Below are 18,742 nucleotides of genomic sequence, written 5' to 3' on the forward strand. Positions count from 1 at the left end.
ATGCCATGGTGTGGGCACTTCCTTAGCATCTCCTTATATCGATCCCAAGCCTCACACAGAGATTCTCCAGTTTGCTGAACAAACTGAGTAAGAGCATTATTGATTGCAATAGTCTTCGCCATAGGAAAGAATTTAGTGAGAAACTTTTGAGCAAGATCCTCCCATTTGGTGATAGACCCTGGTGGTAGAGAATGTAACCGGCACTTTGCTTTATCCCTCAGAGAGAATGGGAAGAGTCACAGCTTGATAGCATTTTCAGTCACCCTATTGAATTTGAAAGTGTCGCAGATCTCGATGAAATCCCTGATGTGCATTTTGGGGTCTTCTGTAGGAGAACCCCCAAACTGAACTGAGTTTTGTATCATCTGAATCGTGCTCGACTTGATCTCAAAAGTGTTAGCCGAGATGGCTGGTCTGATGATACTTGACTGAATATCATTGATCTTAGGCTGAGAATAGTCCATCAGAACCTTAGGATTTTCTGCTTGATCTCCCATCACTACTAAAAATGGTTCCTCGACTTTCTCATTTTCCTCTACTTTCTCTTTGTCCTCAACAACTTCCATTCGAATCACTACAGCTTCTTCCTCGGCTTGATCTAGAGTTCTCTTACAAGCCCGCGAACGCGTATGCATACAAGCTCACTAGAGTACCTGAAACACGACAAGGAAAAGAGTAAGTAAGTAACAATGTCCGAGTCAATGAACTTTAACGATCACTGGTGACAAACATATAAACTAAAAGTTAATATTGCAGTCCCCGACAGTGGCGCCAAAAACTTGTTAGTCGCTAAACACACGCTAAAATTCACGCAAGTATACGCGTTTGCAAGTAATATAGAATTATTTCTAGTTCATTCCCACAGAGACTGGTTTAGGTTAACTATGTGATTTATGCACTTATGCAACAATGATATGGCTATTATTCAATGCTAAGACGAATAATAAATTGGGTTTTGATTATACTACGATTAATTATTGAGAATTATACTAGAGAACACTAACTAAAGAAAGTAAAGAGAGTTGAATAATATACACAAACATGGAATTCTAACTTCATTAAGTACTTCATTTAATAGCCTTTTCGTTCTTAACCTTAGAATGTAATGGTGATGACATTAATTAGATAACACGAAACTGATAAACGCCAACTTTTGTTGCACGAATACCATACTACCAGACATCCACAAAAGAGATAGAAGCTGAATAGACACCAATTATATTGAGACCCTATATTTCTATAGAATTTGACAACATAACGGTTTAATGCACAAGTTATCTATCATGATTACATAGGGAAAGTAAGATGGTTAAAATTACCTACGAACCATGCATAATAATAACACATGAACCTATGCTAGCATGGCAAGTTCTAAACCCTTAAATTCACTTTCGCTTCATTAATAATTAACACACTATCTTATAAGTTCGTGACGCTCATAAGATGAATAAGCACAACCAATACTAGGTTATCATACAATCACCACACACTAGGGCATCGAAACAAATCAACTAAAGAAATCCATAAATAAATCCACTAGAACCCCACGATAATGATTGAGCCATAATCGGACTCATCATCAACGTGGGTTCCGATGAAAGTATGGTATAATAAACGTAGTTTTTATAAACAAATAATAAACCAAATACGAAATCCGGAGTATTAGGTTCAACAAAACAAGAAACGAGCATCCAAGTTTACAACTTAGAACAAAGATTCACAAAAATAAACTAGATCCTCTTCGCCTTCGTTGAATTATGCTATAAGTCTTCTTGTCGTCTTCTCCTTAAGCTTCATAACGTCTCTCATTTGAAAAACATCTTTATTTAAGTATATATAGCAGCCCATGCAAGTAAAATCCTCCAAACAGAAGCCAAGTAGAATCAGGATTTTAACATCCCGACCCGGCGCGGCCGCGCGCTTGATCAGCGCTAGCGTGCTGTGTCTCTGAAGTTTGGGCGCAGCCGTGAGCTATGACAGTGCGAGCGCGCTGACCTCCTGGATAAAATTCTGCTTTCTTTCCTTTCTTGCTACAATGAGTTGATTTCCCTCGCTTTATTCCTTGGACACCATCCTAACACCATATTAGCACCAAAACAATGCTAATTCACCTGAATCCCGGATTAATGCCTGAAATGCAAAAACACCAGAAAACACATCAAAACACCAACAACTTGAGTACAAATACACTAATTCAAAGCTTAATAGAGCGTTATAAAATGTCATAAATGTCAACAGAGATGAGATGGTTGAGGGTGAGATTGACAAGTTGAGGGTTGGTTTGAAGGGACAGAACCACCCCTGACAGAAGTCACAGTTGAACTCACAGTTTGCACCGTGGTTATGACAGGGTGTTGTTCCTCACCAGTTGTGGGAACCTCCATTTGAATTGGAGGGGATTTGACTGTTCTACTGTCATTGGTAACAACCTCAAACCCTTGTGTGTCTTGCACCACACTGTCACTTAAATGTGCTATACTTGCCTCCTTTATGACATGATCATTGGCAATTGTACTCCTAGCATCAATTGCTAATGCAATTTATACTAGGGCTGTGAGGGGAGTTGTTCTTGGAACAGGAACCTCCAATTGAATTGGAGAGGATTTAGATAGCTCCCCCTCTGGAGTACTACCCTCAAACCTAACAGTCTGTGAAGACCGATTTGCACATGAAGATGCATTTGTGATCTCCATGGGGTCTTTAGTAAAAACTGATGAATCCCCCATGTTTGTGTTAGTGTCATCAAGGTATATCCCGGCATGTAGCCTCTCACTAACTAATTGTAATTTCTGGGTGGTGAGCAAGGTTTCTTAAACCAAGTCACTTGAAAGAGGTTGCACTTGAGAATTAAATTTAAGAACTTTGTGAGAAGAAGAAATTTGAGAGATGAGTAGAGTTTGATCATGAGTGAGTGTTGGCAGCTCCCCCTGAGTGAATGAAGGAGCTTCAATAGATGTGCTCTCACTGTGTGTGCCATCCTTATTTCTTCTTTCATACACTAGAACTTGATCTAGTGTAGGTGCAGACTCATTACAAGATGCATTGGGGAGAATGCTCTTTTCAATAGAAACACCCTGTTGAGAGGATGTCTCTAGAATCTGTTTTCGCCCCATTTATACAACTGCATCTTTTTGGGATGATACAGAGGTGGTTTGAGTGGTCAACTCAGTTTTCTCAGACTTCTTTGTTTTCTGACCAAGGTGACTAAGTTAGTGTTTGTTCCTCACCACTCTCATTCATTACTGTAAGGGTTATCTCATTTCTCTTCTTTTTACTCACTTCATCCTTTTGAGAGGATGAAGTGGTTGGTTTCCTAGCTGCTATTTGGTTTGAAGAAGTGGTCTCATCTTGGGAAGGCCCCGATTGGTTTTCCTGTATTTGAAATTCTACAGGTTCAGGGACCATAGTTGTACTAGATTGAACATTTGATCTCATGTCAGGCATTGGGTAAGGGTAAGTCTTAAACCTCTCCATCATGAATGAAGTGATTTTCAGACTTAAATTTACCTTGTTCTTTGAAGTAAGTGATCCAAATATTATTTTGGACACTTGCTTACAATTGCCTATTTTAGTGTTATTTATACCATTCAACAAATGTATATCTATTACTTTATGAATTAAAGTAGACATAAAGAATCTAGGAAAGATAATTTCCTTACCTCTAGCAGATTGGGGCATGGTCAGCCTGGTAGCAAGTTCTTCCAGGATCAATAGATCAACATTCAAGTGTCTTTTGTGAGCTATTGAGAACACCAGCTTCTGCACCACACTTGAGATGTTGTCATACCCTGTCTTTTGGCATGTGAAGGTCCTTACTATAGAATCAAACACAAAGGACCATTCCTTCCTTAGGTTTGTTCTATTCAAGCTTGCCAGGTTCATTCTTCCACCATAGGTGATGAAGTCCATGAACTCAGCAAACTCATCTTGTGTTGGCATCTCCACTATATTTGCAGTTGGAAGACCAAAGCTGCATTCACATCTTGCTCATTGAACTCTATATATTGGCCTCCAATTGTGCAAGTTATCTCCAAATATACAGATTTGTCATTCATTACAGTTCTCACCACAGTTGTTGTCCAAAACTCATGCAGAACATCCAAGTACAGGACTAGGTTAGCAGTTAAAGCACCTGCAAGATAGGATTCAGACAAGATTTTCATAAACCCCTTGAAACTATTAGGGGCTTGGTTAGCTTCAGTAAAAGAAAGATTGTTAGGTCTCAATATGTTTATAGAAGGGGGGTTGAATACAAACAATACCGTCTAATCGAATAAAATGCGGAATAAAAAAGTGAAACAAAATTCAAGTTAAATAAAACTATTATTAAACTTGAAAGGTGTTACAACAAACGGTATCATTTACAAGGGATTAATCTCAAATCAATTATTACAAATCTAGAATAAATTCGACATGAACTTTTTCTATTTTTGAAATAAAAAGATCAAATGCTAAAAGCGATTTGAGATTAAGTTCTAGGGATTTCGATCCGCTAGATAGTTACACAAGAACAAGAAAAGGATATCTAGTGGATTAGATTTAACAATAAATACTAGAAATAAATGATTTGTGTAATTTGCAATAAGTTCTCTGCAGGTTTCTTTTGTTCTGTGTTCTGCTGAATTTGATATTCAATTCTCTTCGTCTCTTAAAAAACAGCTTCTGGAAAGACAATCCATTTAGCTCAGCATGACAATTTTTTGAACTGGTAAGACTTTCGGTAGGACTATCAATTGAACTGATAGGACTTTTGGCAAGACAATCTAAATGTACTAGTATGACTTTCGGTATGACTATTGATTGTCATACCGATTGTCTCGTTAATACAAAAGATAGTCTTGCTGGATTAAAACAGATTTTAATCAAATAATAATTCTGAATTAATTAATCAATTAATTTAATTAATCAATAAATTAATCTTTGCAGATTTAATTTATTCTCTTAATTAATTAATATGACTTAATTAATTAATAGAGAATTAATACTAATCTTGAGCAACAACCATTCTTCTGAAAATCTTCTGTAAATCACTGTCAAATATGAATCAATTCCACCACTTCAATGTTGACACTCGATGTACTGTCTGGTTCATGAGTGACTAACTTCCGTGATATTTCTTCATGCCTTGACCTTGATACTCTTGATTTTCTTCAGACTAAATCCTTGTAATTAATTGATACCCTGACGAGATCTCTGTCACTTGATTAAATCCATAATCTTGATTTATATCACTGAGGCTTGATCACTGGCAAGACAATCCATTTAGCTCAGCATGACAATCCTTTGAACTGGTAAGACTTTCGGTAGGCCTATCAATTGAACTGATAGGACTTTCGGCAAGACAATCTAAATGTACTAGCATGACTTTCGGTATGACTATTGATTGTCATACCGATTGTCTTGTTAATACAAAAGATAGTCTTGCTGGATTAAAACAGATTTTAATCAAATAATAATTCTGAATTAATTAATCAATTAATTTAATTAATCAATAAATTAATCTTTGCAGATTTAATTTATTCTCTTAATTAATTAATATGACTTAATTAATTAATAGAGAATTAATACTAATCTTGAGCAGCAACCATTCTTCTGAAAATCTTCTGTAAATCACTGTCAAATATGAATCAATTCCACCACTTCAATATTGACACTCGATGTACTGTCTGGTTCATGAGTGACTAACTTCCGTGACATTTCTTCATGCCTTGACCTTGATACTCTTGATTTTCTTCAGACTAAATCCTTGTAATTAATTGATACCCTGACGAGATCTCTGTCACTTGATTAAATCCACAATCTTGATTTATATCACTGAGGCATGATCAATTTCTTGAGCTTCTTCCAGTGAATTAAGTCATCAAGTCTGTAGAAGAACAATGTTACTTAATCCTTTGACATATGTTACTCTGAGAGATCTCTCGGACGATAGGACCACTATTTACTTGTTACATCCTTATTTGAGTTGAGTTAAATCCTCGAATAAACAAATAGGCTATGACATATGCCTTTCAATCTCCCCCTATTTGTTTGTTAGACAATAACAACAAATACCTAGAGGATAACTCAACTAACAAATAAGAAAAAGATATAAACAGTAATGCAAAGTAAATAGCAGAAAAGTTCTGGATTATATTTAACATTTTCCAGATTCCAAAAGAAATTTACAAGTGAATACAAGATAGATGTTCCTCTAGACTGAACATATAGCTACATTAGTCTATCTTGATTCATAAAGCTCTAATCATATTACATTGAAGTTTTGAGCTACTTGAATTCAGTTGTCTTCCCTTCCGAATTCACCTTCTTCCAAATCTTCACCTTCTTCCAAATCTTGAAGCAACTCCTTGTCAAAGACACGATCCTTTTCTGAAGTGAAGCTGTCTGGCCTAACTGGTTGAACTCCAACTGTCTTTAGCTTATTCTTGAGTTGATTGTACCTTTTAATATTCTTTTCACAATAAGCTTGAATCAGATCAACTGCTTGAGTTTTCAACATGGATGAATATCCAGCAGTTCTTAAGTGATGTTCCATCCAGACCAGATGCTTAGCTGAGTAGTCTTTAAGAGATTGTGAATTCGAGCTGGCAGATTTGAAGATAGTCAGACTTAAAGAATCTTACCTGATGAGGATTGTTGACCACTTGAGGACTAGCCCTGCTGGCAAACTCTTTGAGCCTTTCTCGAAGAACTTCATTCAATTCTGAGCTTCTTTTGACTTTGTTGAGAAGAACCCAAATCTCTGACAAAGAACGATTCTCAAACAGATGAAGTGACACCTTGAAAGATCCTTCGCTCTGACAATATACAAATATGCTCATCTCATTTAGGGATCTATCAAAGGCAGCTGTGATCCTTGAGACTTCAGTCTTTATAGCATTCATATACATGTCATTGTTTGGATTAGAGATCTCCAGCTTGTCCAGAAGATGTAGAAACTGCCTATCATTGTTTGTGCTCAGCTGAGGCATATCAAGTACTCTCCTAGCTTCATCCCATTTTTCACCAATCTTCAGTCTGACATCCGTTCTCCTTTCTTGAGCCTTAATGTCATGAAGACGTTGCTTTTGAAGAGTTTTTGTTCTTTGGATGTCTTTCCTTATGTCAATGATCTGGGATACCTTTTTGAGTTCAGCTTCTTTTCTTTTCAATTCTGACTGCTGTTGCTGAAACTCTTTCTCAAACAGAGGATCCACTAGAGCTTCCTCTTCCCATTCTCCAAAATCACTTTCCTCCTCAGCTTCAAAGAAACCATCTTTATCTTCCAAGACTGGTTCAGTGGGAACGTCACAAATATCAAAGTCATCATGTTCTCCACTATAGTAGATATCATCAGGCTTCCATGTGCCTCCAGCAGATGAATCTTTTTCTTTTCCCTTTTCACTTCTCCCTTTCTTCTCCCCCTTAGTTGAGGAATCCTCTACAGACTTTCCCTTAGATCCTCCATGACCTCCATGACCTCCAGAGCCTGAGCCTCCACCAGACGGCCCTTCAAAGAAAGTCCTTTGATCTTCATTAGGGCAGTGAGAATTTTTGATCATGTAGTACAGGTGCTTCATCCCTTCATTCAGATGTTCCATGCCCGTCTCTATCTTCAGAAATCTGGAAGAATCTAGTGAATGATTCATTTCAACCAAGTCTTCAAGAGAAGTCATTCTTGTATGTAGAGAGCAGAAGTTTGAAATGTCGTCAGCTGATAACGTTGGAGATGCCTGGATTGAGTTAAGCTTTGGTACAACAGATGTCTTCAAATCTGATATTTCAGTCCTAATGACAGCCAGCTGATTATTGACAGAGGTGGAAGAAGAAGACCGTTCAACCACTTATGCTTTGAATGATTTAGCTTCAGCCTGACTTTTTGCAAGTTGTTCCTTGAGATCAGCAATTTGAGCTAACAGATTTTCAGTGTTTGTGTCTGTGTGTGCGCTCACCTGAATATCTCTCTAGTTTAATTCACTCAACTCACGTGCTTGTGTATCTCTCAATATAATTGCTCGTGAGGAGTCTTCCTGATGCTGATCCTCTGTACCTGCATTTAAAATCACCCTAGCCTCTTCAAGAGAGGTCAATGGTGGTGCAATGGGAATTCGCGAGTCCCGATCCTCAGTCAAACCTATCTTTTCATGTGAAATAGATGTTTGAATTGCTTCAGGGATAGATTGACCGAGTTGCCCTCCACTTTCTCCAGATAAATCTGCGAGTGGAGAATCCCGTGAGGGAGCCAGAGGTGTTGGATTTGGGAGGGGAGAAAATGACTCTATTAAAGGTGGCTGAGAGTCATATTTTCCCTCAGAAGCATATGACTGCTCTTCTACCGTAACTATGGCAGGCACTGTAACCGACTCAATGTGTACTCCTCGCTCCGTGTCCTGAGTATCATCTACTAGTCTGTATGCTTCCATTGTGAGTAATGGAATTGTGCTTGACTCAGTACAGGATGCCATGACCCTATTGCGAATTTCAATAGATTCATCCCGTTGAGAGAATGTTTCTAGAAACTGTTCAGTGGCCATTTCAAAGTCCATGTCCTGTTGGGAGGACAAGGATGGGCTTTCAGATGCCTCCGTAAATGTTCTTCTTTTCTTGGGTAGAGGCAGAGCTGAGGGTTCATTCACATCCACTAACATACTACTTCCTACTAACCTTCTAGGCAACATTTTAGACAGTGGGGGAGAGGTTGAGATAGGTTGTGACTCTGTGTTTGGCTCTATGACCTGGGATTGAAGCTGTGGTTCTACAACTTCATGGTCAGTCCTATCAACCACTGGGGGTCTTTCAACAGAAGTAGGAATAGGTTGAGTTTGAGGAATTATTACTTGTAGAGGAAGAGCATCTGATGTTTGAGCCTGGGTGGTTTGAACCACTGGAGGTTGAGCTTGCTGTTCATGACCGGGAAGATTGAAGATAGGTAAAGGAATGTAAGTGGCCATGAAAGCAGATACAAGTACTGGAACTTGCATGAATTTGAAGGTTATGTCTTGGCGAGTGTAAATCTTTTTGCTTACTGGAGGGGGTTCGGTTACTGAAGAGTTAGCAAAAAGGGCTTTATGCTCAGGTGAGAGAAGATGTTCTGCTATGAGCATGAGAAAACGAGCATAATAGCACGAGACCCTACGATTTGTAGAATGATCACGTAAAACAGTAGTGAGACTTCTCAGAAGAATGGGTAAAAGTAGTTTGCCAAAATTGATCCTTTGATTGAAAACAACCGCAAGACCAATATACTGCAGAGTGGAAGTGATGTTGTGAAAGTTGGATTTAGTGCAGTTGGCAAACACTTTAGAAAGTGTATCGAAGAAAATATCCCATTCAGAAACCAAATTGGATTTAGATAACTTGGTTAAATTAATCACCCCCTAATAGTGAATAGCATGGAAAAAGTTTGAAATATCATTTTCAGACGGCAAATTACAGAAATTGTCCAGTGGAAAATTTAACGCTCGATTGACGACTGTTTCATCAATCACATACTGTGTGTTTGCTACTGTGAATGAAAAAGATTTAAAATCATCAGCCACAGTAGAGGTTGTGCAAATCAGTTTGAGCAGATCAACATTTAAAATCACATTTGATTTAATAGCAGAGCTAAGAATCGAATGGTCATTTAAAAATCTAATCCACGGCTTAAATTTTTCCACATCACATTTATATAGATTAAAATAACCAACAAGATTATGCGAAATAATTTGGAAATTGAGAGCCATTTTAAAAAATAATAAGACACACACTTTCAGAATTTTAAGAGTAATATTAAGAAAATTCGAATTAATTAAATTAATTTAATAATTCGAATTAAATCAATTATATCCGAAAAATTTAGAAGGTAATGTATCTCGTTAAAGTTCTTAACTCTCAACACAAGATTTGAAAAACGCACAAGACACCAAACAAAATTAAATGGAATTACCCAAAATCAAACAAACACAAACTGATTTTGAGAAAGTTTTTAACAAAAAATCGACAGCACTTCTGTAAGTATATACGTGTATGTATATAACAGGAGTGAGGTTTTTGTTTGCTGAGTAAAAACTCGAGCAAGGAAGACAATGGAGGCGGTTTGAGTTTGATCGAATAGAGAGAGAGAGAGAGAGAGAGAGAGAGAGAGAGAAACGAGGAGAAAAACGAGAGAAAAAAAACTGATGGAATTTGAAAAAAAACAAGAACTGAATGAATAAAAAGTAAGAAAGGAAAGAAAAATAGCTTAAGTAGACAACTGGTATGACAATTCGGGATAGTCTTACCGATTGTCATACCGATAGTCATACCAGGCAATTTGAGAAGAGAAAACAAAAAATAGTAATAATATAACTGGTATGACAATCTGATAGTCATACCGATTGTCATACCAGTACAAAATAAAACAAAAAAATATCTGATATTAATTTTATTACTGGCATGACAATCAATAGTCATACCGATTGTCTTTCCAGTTATAAAATTAAACTGAATTAAAAATAAACACTTATTTGTACTGGAATGACTTTCAGCAAGACAATTTCAATTGTCTTGCCGATTATCATTCTAGTATAAAATAAATTAAATATTTATATAAATATATTGAAATGACTTTCAGCAAGACAATTTAAATTGTCTTGCCGATTGTCATTCAAGTATCAAATTAACACAAACAAATATATATATATTTTATAAACCAAATATTAACAGTTTTTAACAAAAACAGAACATAAAATTTTTTACAGAAAACTACAATAAATACTAATATAGATATGGCAGAAAATATTTACACAATTAAAATATTTCAGAGATAAATATATTTTCAGTCCAAAAATAGATTTCTTTTGAATTTTAGCAAATAAAATTCATAGAAAAATATTTTTAGAGAAAATAAAATATTCTGAGACATTAAAATTAACAAGTTGAATAAATAAATAAGATAAGATAATACAAACTTACATAGAAATAAGCAAAAAATTATTAAAAATGATAAAATAAATTTGCAAATGAATTTTTCATTTATGAAAAATTCATTTATAAATTCACTCAAGAACAGATTTCAGATATTCACAAGTTTAATCACTAAAGCTATTCAACATACCCAATTTACCAACTAATTTGGTAAATGTGGATTCATCAAGAGGTTTAGTGAAAATATCTGCTATTTGTTCTTCTGTTGGAACAAAAAATAGTTCAACAGTACCATTCATGACGTGCTCTCTAATAAAATGATACCTGATGTCAATGTGCTTGGTCCTTGTATGTTGCACAGGGTTGTTGATGATGGCTATTGTACTTGTATTGTCACATAGAATAGGTATTTTGTTCAATACAGAGCCATAGTCCCGTAGCTGATTCCTAATCCACAAGATCTGAGCACAGCAGCTTCCAGCAGCAATATATTCAGCCTCGGCCGTTGAATTTGAAACTGTTTGTTGTTTTTTGTTGTACCATGAGACTAGTCTGCTACCTAGAAATTGACAACTCCCTGAGGTGCTTTTCCTATCAACAACACTTCCTGCGTAATCTGAATCTGTATATCCAACAAGGTTAAAACCAGATTCTTTAGGGTACCAAATACCTAGATTTGGTGTTCCCTTAAGATATCTTAAGATTCGTTTAACAACAACGAGATGAATAACTCGAGGATCTGCTTGGAACCTTGCACATAAGCATGTAGCATACATAATATCTGGTCTACTTGCAGTAAGATAGAGTAACGAGTCAATCATACCTCTGTAGCTTGTGACATCTACCTTAATGGAGTTTTCACATGGTCCAAGCTTGACAGCTGTAGTTGACGGAGTCCTTGCTGATGCAGAATCCTCTAGATTTTACTTTTTGAGGAGTTCCTTGAGATACTTGGATTGACAAATAAAAGTTCCATCTAACCTTTGATTTACTTGTAATCCAAGAAAGAACTTCAGCTCTCCCATCATGCTCATTTCAAATTTGATGTGCATTAACTTAGCAAATCTCTTACAGAGATTATCATTAGTAGACCCAACTATTATATCATCCACATAGACTTGGACTAATATAGTATCATTCTTATGCTTTTTAGAAAAGAGAGTTTTATCTATGACACCTCTAATAAAGCTATTTTCAATAAGAAATTCAGAGAGAGTGTCATACCATTTTCTCGGAGACTGTTTGAGTCCATAGATTGCCTTGAAAAGAAAGTAGACAAAATCCAAATGATCTGGATCTTCAAAACTAGGAGGTTGCTCTACATATACCTCTTCATCTAGCTTTCCATTCAGAAAGGCACTCTTGACATCCATTTGATAAACTTTAAAGTTAGAGAATGCTGCAAATGCCAGAAATATCCTGATGGCCTCTTGTCTAGCCACTGGAGCATAGGTTTCATCATAATCAATGCCTTTAGCTTGAGAATACCCTTTAGCTACCAGTCTTGCTTTGTTTCTTGTAACCACACCATCTTCATCTAGTTTATTCCTGAATACCCACCGAGTACCAACAGCTTTCTTGTGTGTAGGTCTAGGTACCAGTTTCCAGACTTGTTGATGTTCAAACTGATTGAGTTTATCTTGCATAACAATCACCCAATCTGGATCAGTCAGTGCTTCCTCAATCTTCTTAGGTTCCATTTCAGAAAGAAATCCTGAGAACAGACACTCATTTTGAGTAGCACGTCTAGTTCTGACTCCAACATCTGGATCACCAATAATCAACTCAAAATGATGAGCTTTATTCCACACAGTCTGTCTTGGAAGATTTGATCTTGATGATTCGCCTTAAAATTCATTGGGATGTTATATCCTACTAGTTGATCCTTCAGCATCTCCCCCTGAGTTGTTGCCATGTTGACTTGAAGATTCTCCGTCAGTGGCAATGGTATCTCCATTATTTCCAAAATTTCCATCACCATTACCTTGAGTATCATTATGATTAACAGGTTCTTCACCAGCAACAACCTCAGGTTCTTGATCATGTTCTGATTCTGAATCTGACATATCATCAAACTTCAGTTTCTCAGAAGGATCTTCAGTTTGGATACTCGGGAGTTTAGTGTCATCAAATATAACATTGACACTTTCAGTTACTTTGTGTTGATCAATGATATACACCCTGTATGATCTTCTTCCATATCCACAAAAATACCCTCATATGCCTTTACCTCGAATTTACCACGACGATCATCTCCATCCTTGAGCACGAAGCATCTGGCACCAAATACATGAAAGTATTTGATACAAGGTTTCTATTCATTCAAAATGTCATAAGGAGTTTTCATGAAGTCTTTGTTGATTATAGTTCGATTCTGAGTATAACATGCAGTATTGACAGCTTCAGCCCAAAAGTACATTGGAAGACCTGATTCACTTAACATCGTTCTTGCAGCTTCAATCAATGTACGATTCTTCCTTTCTACCACTCCATTTTGCTGAGGGGTTCTAGGAGCTGAAAATTGTCTGGTAATCCCTTTGTCTGTACAGAATCCATTGAGAAGTGAATTCTTGAATTCTGTTCCATTATCTGACCTTATTGCTTTAACAGGGACACTAGAATCTAACTCGATCAACTTGATATGATCAATCACAACTTGTGGTGTTTCATCCTTAGAGTAAAGGAATAAAACCCACGTATACTTGGAATAGTCATCAACTATCACAAGACAGTAACACTTCTTTGACATCGAAAGGACATTAACTGGTCCAAATAAATCCATGTGCAATAATTGCAGCACACCAGTTATGGACGATGTGTCAGTGCCTCTGTGACTTGCTTTCTTTGACTTTCCTTTCTGGTAAGCCTCACACAGTCCTTCTGGGGAGAATTCCAGCTGAGGCAGACCTCTGACCAATTCTCTTTTGACAAGAGAATTCATTATTTTGAAATTGAGATGAGAAAGTCTCTTGTGCCATAGCCAACTCTCATCAGACGATGCCTTTGTATAGAAACAATTGACTTCAGGATTGCTTCCAGAGTTCATGTCAGCTACGAACAGATTTCCTTTCCGGATTCCCATCAAGGAGGGTTTTTTATTTTTCTTGTGCAGAATCTGACACTTCAGCTTGTCGAATAAAATATTGTAGCCGTTGTCACAGAACTGACTAATGCTAAGCAGATTGTATTCAAGTCCTTGCACAACATACACATTTTTAATGATAACATTTCCAGCTAGTAAACAGCCATATCCCTCAGTTAAACCTTTGCTGTTATCTCCAAAGGTAACCACTGGGCCAGCTTTCTCAACCACATTTGATAGCAGGGCTCTATCTCCGGTCTTATGTCTTGACGATCCGCTGTCAAGAATCCATACTACCAGTTGTACTTGTTTAATGCCCTGCAATACAAATGGATTAGACCTTCTTCGGAACCCAAGCTTGGCTGGGTCCGACATACTTGTAAAATTGGCCTTTATCAGGCAAAACAACATTCTTAATTTTAATGTTCTCAACTTTCTCAATGACTGGACATTTAACCTTGTGAACAGCCTTGACAAATTTCTGTTTAGGCTTATGCACAAATGTCTCCTTTCTAGCTTTAGGAGGACTAGCAGTCTTAGACCTATCATGCTTCCTATTATTCACATGCTGACGAGGAGTAGTCTTATCATTAGAAACATGCTTACCATTAAAATAAGCATACATCAAATTAAAAGCACAAGACATACAATCAGGAACACCACATGCTTTATGAGAGGGATTAAAAATAGGCAACTTATGCATGGTAGACATGGCATTTGTGTTATCCAACTCATGTGTGTCTGAGTTAGTCTCAGTTGCTTTCACAACTTTGACTTGAACCTTTGACACACTTGACTTGGAAACAACTTTCTCATTAGCATGATCTTCAGCACGGATTTCTTCTTGAATAATAAATGCGGTCTCATCAAATGGTTCAGCAATTGATTCTTTATAGAGAAGTTCATCAACACCCTTAAGCACATGTGGTACTTCCCTGCCTTTAGCACAGACATGAGGAGGGGAGTTTATGCCTAATTTTCCAATAGCAACATTGTAATCATAACCTATTCCAGATGTTTGATTAACAGCTTGCTTATTGTAAAACTCTTTGGACTTCGAACAAGAATTAAAGTAAGCTTTAACCTTAGCCTCAAGACCGGTGATCTTGTCTTTGAGAATAGTTTCGAGTTGTCTATAACAGTCAACTCTATTCTCTAGACAAGATACTTGTTCTTTTAATTTATCTTGATTAATGTGCACAAGTCTTAATTCATTGACCTCTTTCTCAAGGTCTTTAATTTGTTGATTTAACATTTCATTATCACGACGAGCACAATCTAAGGAACCTCCTAGATGATAAACTAATTCAGCATCAGTAAATTTTACCTCTTTTCTTGACGATGAGGTGTTTGCATCACTAGCCATGAGAGCAAGATTCCCAACTTCTTCATCTTCACTGTCAGTATCATCCCAGCTTCTTCCCTTTGACAGGTAAGCCCTTTCAGATTTACTCTTCTGATTAGAATCGTAAGAGTTCTTCCTAACTTGTTTTGGCTTCCTGCATTCTGTGGCAAAGTGTCCCAACTCATTGCAGTTGAAGCATCGAATGGTGCTTCGATCAACCATCCCTGTTTTGTACCCACCACTGCTGGTGTTAGAGGATGAAGATCCACCTTTCTGGAACCTGTTGTAGTTGGACTTGTACTTGGACTTGGGATTCCTCTTGAATCTGACGTTGGAGAATCTCTTGACAATCAGGGCCATTGAGTCATCCTCCAATTGCTCCAGTTCTTCCAAGGAATAAAAATCATCTCCTGATTGATTTGTAGTAGGAGGATCAAATTCTGCTACTATCACATTTTCTTCAACCTTGGAAGACTGTACCATTCTTTCTGACTGTTGAGATTGTTGTTGATATTGTGGTTGTTGTTGTTGTTCATCAGCTACTAGAGCAGTAGACGTGCTGACCACTCTTCGTTTCCCGTAAACTTCCTTCTGCTGAATCTGCTCCAACTCATAAGTCTTTAACACACCATAGAGCCTTTCCAAAGAAATCTCACTCATATCTCTTGCTTCTCTTATGGCAGTAATTCTATGTTCGAGATGAGTTGGTAGTGTTAAAAGGAACTTTTTGTTGACCTCCCTGATGGAATAGTATTTACCATTAATGTTCAGGTTGTTGATCAATGCATTGTACCTCTCAAACACTTCAGTGATTCCTTCTCCTGGATTGGATTTAAAGTATTCATACTCAGAGGTTAGGATTTCTAACTTGTTCTCCCTAACTTCCTCTGTGCCTTCATTAATAACCTCAATAGTTTCCCAGATGTGTTTGGAATCTTTACAGTTCATCACATGTCTATTCATCAAGGGATCAAGGGAATCTACTAAAATTAATTGTAGGCTAGCATCCAGGGAGGCTTCTTCTTTTTCAGCAGGAGAAAAATCCTCAGGATCTTTCACATAAGTTCTTGCTTTGGTAATCACCACATCATTTTCTATTACCTCTGGTTCAATAACCATCGGAATTTTAGGACCCTTCTTTAACACTTCCAGATATTTGGAATTTGCAACTTGTAAAAACAATAGCATCTTCTTCTTCCACATAACATAATTTTCTTTATCGAATAGTGGAATTTTAACGGTTCCAACTTTTTGTGTAGTCATTATGAATTTTTGAGTAAATAAAAATTCAAGGAGTGAAAGAATCACAAAAGTCTAGGATCTTGATTTGTTCACTAATCAGAAGGCTCTGATACCAATTGTTAGGTCTCAATATGTTTGTAGAAGGGGGGTTGAATACAAACAATACCGTTTAATCGAATAAAATGCGGAATAAAAAAGTGAAACAAAATTCAAGTTAAATAAAACTATTATTAAACTTGAAAGGTGTTACAACAACGGTATCGTTTACAAGGGATTAATCTCAAATCAATTATTACAAATCTAGAATAAATTTGACATGAACTTTTTCTATTTTTGCAATAAAAAGATCAAATGCTAAAAGCGATTTGAGATTAAGTTCTAGGGATTTCGATCCGCTAGATAGTTACACAAGAACAAGAAAAGGATTTCTAGTGGATTAGATTTAACAATAAATACTAGAAATAAATGATCTGTGTATTTGCAATAAGTTCTCTGCAGGTTTCTTTTGTTCTGTGTTCTGCTAAATTTGATATTCAATACTCCGCCTCTTGTAGAAAAACAGCTGCTCTGTTTTATATTGAATCCTGTGATTTTAATTGGCAAGACAATCCATTTAACTCAGCATGACAATCCTTTGAACTGGTAAGAATTTCGTAGGACTATCAATTGAACTGATAGGACTTTCGGCAAGACAATCTAAATGCACTAGCATGACTTTCGGTATGACTATTGATTGTCATACTGATTGTCTTGCTAATACAAAAGATAGTCTTGCTGGATTAAAACAGATTTTAATCAAATAATAATTCTGAATTAATTAATCAATTAATTCAATTAATCGATAAATTAATCTTTGCATATTTAATTTATTCTCTTAATTAAATTATATGACTTAATTAATTAATAGAGAATTAATACTAATTTTGAGCAGCAACCATTCTTCTGAAAATCTTCTGAAAATCACTGTCAATTATTAATCAATTCCACCACTTCAATGTTGACACTCGATGCACTGTCTGGTTCATGAGTGACTAACTTCCGTGACGTTTCTTCATGCCTTGACCTTGATACTTTTGATGTAATAACCCCATTTTTTTTGAAATTTTTGAAACCCTTATGAATAGTGTTATGCTGAATAAGAAAACTTTTCATGTCACACTATGTAGGGGTTCTTTTATTGATCTTCTGGGATATTATTAGTACTCTATATGGTATATAAGTGTATGTAAAGATCGTCAGAATCCAAATTTGAACCTTTTGATTTTTCCCGAGAATCCACCAGATACCGAAAGAATTGAGTATAAGGTAACATGATTGAAAGGATTTAAATTCAAGGATTATAAGAAAGGATCATAAAAGGAATATAATGTATTGAGAATGGTTAAGGGAACCCAAGTAATAAAATCCCGGGTATGATCCCTCAAACGATAAACGAGAACGAAAGTTAAGCGAACCGTATAACAGATCAGCGGTCATTAGGCAAGCAATTAAGAGTTAATCAAGGAGGTTAGGGATGATGATGTCATCAAACCAACAAGATGACATAGGAAAGGTGACATAAGCATGACATAAGGGAAGGAGGTGTGGTTGAATTATAACCACACAATTTTTTTCATGGTTAAAAATGATTAAAGCAAAACAAAAGTCAACCAACCAAGGAAAATCAAAACAAATCACAAAAAACACAAAACACTCCATTTTCTTCATCAAGCTCTCGGCTTTTCCATGGAAAAGCAAGGGAAATTTTTCAAAACATAAGCTACACACCTTCATAATTCAAGAGGTTTGTTTCTTTAGCTTCTATAATTCATAACTTAGATGAGCCATAAGTTTAAGCTCAAGATTCCATGATTATCATAGCTAATCAATTCATCAAAGTTCTTGGTGAATAGTGTTTTTTCAAGAACTTAAAATTTTGATCTTGTGTTTTTGTTTAGATATAGCTTTGGTAAGGATTTTCAAGGGTGATTCCAAGATCCCTAGTACTTTTACTCACCAAGGAAGGTATTGTAATATCCGGGATATATCGTGTAATTATTTTTGATATTATTATGTGTGTCCAGTATCTATTCTGTGAGTTAATTGTTAAGTGTTATCTGTACTTGAATATTCAAAAATAATATTAATTGAGTATTTTAATTTTTATATGTCCAAAATAAAATATAGATAATTGTCATATCTTTCTAATTATTTTTATGTTGACTTAT

At 36.3% G+C, this 18,742-nt stretch overlaps 1 non-coding gene across 1 annotated transcript; it reads left to right on the top strand.

Moving 5' to 3' along the window:
* Positions 1-107, top strand: LOC141676052 (small nucleolar RNA R71). The gene has a single exon (XR_012556663.1). It is a non-coding gene; the product is annotated as a small nucleolar RNA R71 (small nucleolar RNA).
* The last annotated feature ends 18,635 nt before the right edge of the window (positions 108-18,742 follow it).

The sequence above is a fragment of the Apium graveolens genome, chromosome 7 (assembly GCF_009905375.1).
Source record: "Apium graveolens cultivar Ventura chromosome 7, ASM990537v1, whole genome shotgun sequence".
Classification (NCBI taxonomy): Eukaryota; Viridiplantae; Streptophyta; class Magnoliopsida; order Apiales; family Apiaceae; genus Apium; species Apium graveolens.